The sequence below is a fragment of the Physeter macrocephalus genome, unplaced genomic scaffold, assembly GCF_002837175.3.
Source record: "Physeter macrocephalus isolate SW-GA unplaced genomic scaffold, ASM283717v5 random_785, whole genome shotgun sequence".
Taxonomy (NCBI): domain Eukaryota; kingdom Metazoa; phylum Chordata; class Mammalia; order Artiodactyla; family Physeteridae; genus Physeter; species Physeter macrocephalus.
The window spans coordinates 24027-31364 of record NW_021146071.1 but is presented as its reverse complement, the minus strand read 5'-3'; the positions used below and the strand labels follow the sequence as shown (position 1 = coordinate 31364).

The following is a 7338-nucleotide window of genomic DNA, read 5'->3' as shown; positions in this document are numbered from 1 at the left end:
ATCTTAACACACCCCATTGGGAAAACTGTCTTTTTCTGTAGCCCAAAGCCTGTCAGGCTTCGTGGATTTTACAGAAGAACCCGAACTGAGGGCCAGGCCACACCTGGCCACTGACCCTGAAGTGATGGGCGTTGCCTGTGGATTGTCCCAGTTGGGGAGATGGGGCGTGACTGTAGTGCTGGTGACAGTACACCAATGCCGGTGACACACAGCTTCATCCAAGGAGGTCTGTTAGGAACCGAGCGCCTGTGCCCCACAGAGGTCCCAGTCTCTTTCTGGAGGACGTCAGTTACCATACAATCAGACAATGTAATATTTTGCACGGATAAAAATGCTACTTTTGAACCATTCTTATTGACATGGGGAAATGTTAATGTCACACCCGCTCACATACTACTTAGCCAATGCCTCTGTGGCAGAAGGCCAGCTGAATAGAGAGAAGAGCAGAAGCACAAACAGGCCACGCGAGAATCTACTGGAAATAACTCCCCTTGGCAGAAAAAGCTGTTTTCCATCCCACAGCTAATTGGCCTGCTTGTCAGACCTCGTGAGCCAGAAGAGATCGCCCCAGGATCACAAACTTCGCAATTGCTGGGGCCCGGCGTGTCGCAGGCGCAGAGGGAGAGCTTCGGCCCCGCAAACCACCGGGTGATCGGGGGTCTCGGGAGGCGTGGGGGCGGTCCTGCACTGGGCACCGCGGCTTTTCCCCGGCCGGCTGCTCATGCGGGCTGCGCCTTCCTGCCTCCTGACGCCGAGGTCCTAAGGGCCTGCCCAAGCACAGTCTCGGGACCCTCGCCTATGGTAAAGAGTACCGGGAAAACTAGAGGTTTGGGGTACTTGGACATTTGCAAAAGCCGAAGAAATCCAGGCGGCCCCTGCGACCCTGATTTCCGCCCGGGAGGAAGGACACCAGGAAGCGCGGAGCGCGAGATGGGGCGCCCTCCGGCGGCTCTGTTAGATCGCCGGGCTTCTCCGCTTTCCTCCCGCACAATGGAAGGGTTCAGTCCGGCTTGATCTCTGCGACAGGAATCCCAGGTGTGAGGCACCGCAACAGGTAACCTGAAAGAGGCCTTGCTGGTGACATTACTGACCAAATGGAAAAAGATGCCTTCTAAGCTCCTTGAACGGCTCAGCCAGGGCGATTTCTGTTCCCAGCTAACAGCAAGTGTCCTTTGGAAATAATAAAGGAACTTGGTAACAAGAAGAGAGCGAGTGTACTTGCATAAGACTGCCATATAGAGCAATGAAATAGAACTGAGAATCCAGAAATAAACTCTCACAGTCAATTGAATTACAAGAGTGAGGAAACAATTCAATGAGGAAAGAATAGACTTTTCTACAAATTGATATCCACATGCAAAAGAATAAACTTGGACCTATAATTAACTCAAATGGATCAAAGACCTAAATGTAAGAACTAAAATTTTAAAACTTTTTATTTATTTATTTTTGGCTGCTTTGGGTCTTCATTGCTGCGTGCGGGCTTTCTCTAGCTGTAGCGAATGGGGGGCTACTCTTCGTTGCAGTGCTCGGGCTTCTCCCTGCAGTGGCTTCTCTTGTTGCAGAATATGGGCTCTAGGCGTGCGGACTTCAGTAGTTGTGTCTCACAGGCTCTAGAGGACAGGCTCAGTAGTTGTGGTGCACTGGCTTAGTTGTTCCGTGGCATGTGGGATCTTCCCAGACCAGGGCTCAAACCGGTGTCCCCTGCAATGGCAGGCAGATTCTTAACCATTGTGCCACCAGGGAAGTCCCTAGAAAAGTCTTAGAAGGAAACATAGGGACAGATCTTTATGACCTGAGATTTGGCAGTGGTTTCTTACACCAAAAGTATGAGTAACAAAAGAAAAAATAAGTTAGAGTTCATCAAGATTAAAACTTTTGTGCTTAAAAGGGTACCATCCAGAAGTAAAAAGATACCCCACAGAATGGCAGAAACTATTTGCAAATCATGTATCCAATAAGGGGCTAGAGTTCATCAAGATTAAAACTTTTGTGCTTAAAAGGGTACCATCCAGAAGTAAAAAGATACCCCACAGAATGGCAGAAACTATTTGCAAATCATGTATCCGATAAGGGACTTGTATCTAGACTATGTAAAGAACTCTTACAACTTAATTATTTTTAAAATTTTTTGTACAATTTTTAAAGGTTACTTTCCATTTACAGTTATTACAAAATATTGGCTATATTCCCCATGTCTTACAACTTAATTATAAAAAGGCAAATAAGCCAATTTAAAAAATGAGCAAAGGATCTTAATAGACATATGTCCACATAAGATATATAAATATATAAGCACAGGAGAAGATGCTCAACATCACTAGTTGTCAGGGAAATGCCAATCAAAACCACAACCAGATACCAATTCATACCCAGTAGGATGGCTATTAATAAAAAGCCAGATAATAACAAGTGCTGGTGAGGATGTGGAAAAAGCAAAACCCTCACACACTGTTGGTGGGAATGTAAAATGGTGCATCCAGTTTGGAAAATAGTCTGGCAATTCCTCCAAAAGTTAAACATAGAGCTACCATTTGACCCAGCAATTTCACTCCTAGTTATATAGCCAAGAGAATTGAAAACATATGTTCACACAAAAAACATGACCACGAATGTTCATAGCAGTATTATTCATAGTAGCCAAAGGTGGAAAGAACCCAAATGTCCATCAAGTGATGGACACAATATGTTATGTAGCCATACAATGGAACATTATTTGTTATAAAAAGGAAAGACGTCTGCTACATGCTATAACAATGGATGAACTTGAAAACATTATGCTAAATGAAAGAAGTCAGTTGCAAAAGACCATATATTGCATGATTCTATTTATACAAAATGTCCAGGAAAGGTAAATCTATAGAGACAGAAAGTAGATCAGTGGTTTCCTAGGACTGGGAGGTGGGTAGGGGGCAGCAGATGAGGTGGAGGGTGATAGTGATAGCTTATATGTACAGGTTTCTTTTTGAAGTGATGAAAATGTTCTAAAATTAATTGTAGTGATGGTGGCATGACTATGTTGAAATTACATTTTAAATGCGTGAATTGTAAGGTAAGTGAATTATATCTCAATAAAGTTGTTACAAAAAAAACTTAGGGACTAATTACTTTAAAAAGGTCCTTACTTTAAAACTAATTCACAGCAGAATTCCCTTAACTATCAGACTTAATAGGCACATTTTAAAATATGGCTCAATTCACACATATTTAATGCATGAATTGTTATAAGGAGTGTGGCATACATGCGTGAACTAAATTCACTCATCCTCTATCCAGAGCACCTGTGAAAGTGATGATTCCTGAATTTGGTCAACTCCTATGTATGAAAACCAAAGTAAACAAACAATGTGTAGTCATATAGTCTTTCAGAAATACCATCTCCCAAGAAAAATGCCACATCCTCTAAGAAAAGGATTTCAGGAATTAGTGTGTATGTAAAGAAACTATTTCTAGCGATCTTTTCAATGAAGCTCCTCATGTTGGGTCCATACTCTTGAATCACTCTTCCTCTCTGCCAAGCCTTGAGCAGGCCATAGGGGCCTGGCTGAGCCCAGGGCCACTCAGTGTGCTGGGACCCCGGTCCTGGGGTGAGCTCAGACAAAAGTCGTGGGCTTTCCTGGGCCACGTGATGCCTCCCCTGGGACATTGCCTATAAGTTGCCATGCCCAAGTAAACAATGAACTCACCTCATTGAGTCTTCAATACCTTATCTGTAAGGAAGAACACTGGTACCTGCCCACAGAAGAGCTGTAAATATTAAGTGGGAGTCAGTGTATTTAAAGAACACACACTAACTGCTACATAAATTGTAGCTGTTATTATTGTGATTACACCTAAGTTTAGAGCAGTTTGCATCAACATTATCATGTTTCATCAGCATCATCCATAGACTTGAAACAAAGAAAGGGTATTTTTGGAGAAGATGGTGGGAAAGGAAAGTTTGGAAAACGTGCAAGAGGAGGAAAGTGCATGATGGGTACATGGGAAAGTTAGGAGAAAATGGTCTTTCTGGAGTGAAGTTCTGTGACACAGAGCCGTGGAAAACTGAGTCCAAAAAATCAGCAGGAGCCAGACAGCGAAGTCCTCTCACAGCTAGAATAAGACCTTTGATCTTGGTCCTGAGTGTGTCAGGCCCTGAACTCTGTTTTTAGTGCTGGCCAGAGTGACTGGATTCCTCCCTGGTGACCCAGTGCCAGGGCCTCACAGCAGCAGAACTTCTGAGCAAATAGGGCAGTAGGCGGGGCCCACAGCACAGAGTGGCGCTTGTTGGGTCACTTTGCTGAGGGCCCCTTGTGGTCAGCCCCAGGGTCATTGGCTCCCTGGCCAATGTGCCAGCCGGACTCACTCTCTTATTTGTTTATCAGTGACCTTGCCTGATGCTCTGGCCATCAGGTCCTCAGGTGCCATCTAATACCTTGACTATGTGTTTATTTTTAAATCAGTTTTTTAAAAAGTAATAAGTGATTATTATTGTGGAATATTCTCCAAATTACAAAGAAGACAATAAAAAACAGTAATTCCATTTCTCAGACCTAATTACTATCATTTTACTTCTACTATGTAGTTTTTCTTTTTAAGACTTTTTTTTAGAGTAGTTTAAGGTTCACAGAAAAATTGAGGGGAAGGTGCAGATTTCCCATATACCCCCTGCCCCCAACATATGCACAGCTTCCCATGTTGTCAACATCCTACACTAGAGTGGGATGTCTGTTATAATGGATGAGCTTATGTTGACATATTGTTATCACCCAAAGTCCATAGTTTGTTTGCTTTGGGGTTCACTCTTGGTGTCGTATATTTTATGAGTTTGGACAAATGTATGGTGACCTGTATCCATCTTTATGGTATCATTTAGAGTATTTTCACTGTCCTAAAAACCTCTGTGTTCCACCTGGCATCACTCCCCACCAACCCCCCATCCCCTGGCAATCACTGATCTTTTGACTGTTTTTATAGTTTTGCCTTTTCCAGAATGTCATATAGTTGGAATGATACAGTATGTAGCCTTTTCAGATAGGCTTCTTTCACTTAGAAATATGCATTTAAGTTTCCTCTATGTCATTTCATGGTTTAATAGCTCATTTCTTTTTAGCACTGAATAACATTCCATTATCTGGATGTACCACAGTTTATTTATCCATTCACCTACTGTAGGGCATCTTGGTTGCTTCCACATTTTGGCAATTATGAATAAAGCTGCTATAAACTTATAGTTTTTAAACATAATTTTTTAATATGCTTCTTTCATTCAACAATAGATCATGAACAGGACTTCCCTGGTGGTTAAGACTCCGCACTTACATTGCAGAGGGCACTGGTTCAATCCCTGGTCAGTCGGGGAACTAAGATCCCTCAAGTCACGTGGCTCAGCCAAAAAAAAAAGATCATGAACATTTTCTCAAGCCATAAGTATTCCTGTGCAATCTCATTTTAAGGATCATACTGTAATCCACCACATGGTTTAAATGAGTTAATACCAATAAAGCCCTTGAAACAATGAGTGGCACATGGTAAGCACTCAGTATATCTTAACAATTATTGTAATATGGATATGTGTATAAACTATATGTATAATTTAATCGGCCCTTTATTATTGGACTTGAGGGTTGTTTTCACTAATATAAATAATGCTCCAGTGTGCATCCTTGCATACAAACGTGTACTCATGGTTCTGATTTCCTCAGGATGTATTTATTCCTAGTTGTAGAATGGCTGAGTCACAGAATATGTAGCTTTTCTGTTTATCAACACAGATTCCTTTAACAATTTATATTTGCTCTAGGCTGCTAAAAATTTTTTTTCTCTCCCAATAAGTCTGGGTTTGAAGCTAGTTTCTCCCCTGAGATTGAGGGGTGCTATGGCGGATAAAAACACAACCACCCCATTTTATGACAGGAGCTGGAAGGTGAACAAGAGGCTAAACAAGAGCCCACGTAACCAGTAATGAAGCCGTGAGTAAAGTGCCTGACTCGGCTTCATCTCAGTTTCTTGACCTGTAAACTGATTTCAGCAACACCTACAACTCTTAAATTTGTTGAGAGGATTAAATGAGATGACCAAGTCTCTTCCTACGGTGTTGAGCACATAGGAAGGGCTCACACATGGCAGCAGTCATTAGCAGATAGAGAAGCAATACAGTTAGTAGTGGCTCCACAGCAACATCGGAGGCACTCGATAGATTTATGAATGCTAACCTAAGGCGCATAGACTTGCACTATAGAGCATGAGGATCCATCAGAGTTTTCGGTACAGGGACCAGCATGCCTAAGACAGGGCTGTGGGGACTGGACCCAGCAGGCTGAGGGGTGGACTGGGGCTGTGGCACCTGGAGGCCAGTCCAGAGGTCACTGGAACTGTCCAGAGGGGACAGTTCACATCAGGGATTTTTGCCTGATGCATATTAAAAGCAATTATTTCCAATATTTGTTTTGTGAACAGGAGAGATGACAAGCTCTAAGGCCCAGCATTTCTGTGTTGTTTTTATTTAAAATCCATTGGTCAGTTAAGAATAGTGTGTGCTCTGGCACAACATGGGAATGTAGTTAATACCCCTGAACTGTATACTTAAAATGGTTAAGATGGTAAATTTTATGTTATGTACATTTTACCACAATTTAAAATAATTTTAAAAATAGGTTAAAAAAAGGACTCAGAGGAATTCATAGTCAGAACAAGGGTCAGGGCAGCAGGAAAACAAATATGGACAATATCTGATGGGGGTGGCCACATGTAGCCCTCTTTTGGGACAATAGCAAATGATAAGGAAGAAGGGCCATGGGCATAACGGTGGCCTAATAGTCACAAGTCTTGGATTTAAATCATGGTTCTGAATTTAATCTGTGAACTTGAACTAATCACTGTAACCATTATAAGCTTCAGCAACCTCCTCTGTAGAAGGGAGATAACAGTAACAGATCTCCCTGATTAAGAGATGAAGCAGAGATCAAACCAGACAGTGAAATCAAGTAAGACATAAGCTCTGAGTTGTCCCCATTTTGTAAACTTTCAGTTCTACACTCCAGGCAGATTCAAGATGCTGCTGAAGCTCCTGTTATGAACTTGAAAATATTAAGTCACAGTTCTGATCCTACCAGTGTCGTGGGATTTCATCTCAGGGCTTGGGATGCTTTATATCAAATTGTGGTGGGAGGAGATGCAGACATGGAAGGAAACAGCATCTGTCTTCACATTCCCTTTTCCCCTCCAACTTCCAGGTATTCAGTAAAGGAATCTGACTGCTCCAAAAGGTCACACTCTGTCTTGTTCTATTATAGCAGGTCATGTCAGAAGTGGCTGTTCTTTTTTTTTTTTTTTTTTTTAACATCTTTATTGGGGTTA

At 42.3% G+C, this 7338-nt stretch overlaps 1 long non-coding RNA gene across 1 annotated transcript in view; it reads left to right on the top strand.

The window, feature by feature from the left end:
* The first annotated feature begins 607 nt into the window (after nt 1–607).
* Nucleotides 608–7338, top strand: part of LOC114485226 (uncharacterized) — a 25259-nt gene continuing 18528 nt past the window's right edge. The window contains exon 1 of the long non-coding RNA XR_003678711.2: nt 608–1410. This is a non-coding gene — a long non-coding RNA (uncharacterized lncRNA). The remainder of the gene's footprint in view (nt 1411–7338) is intronic.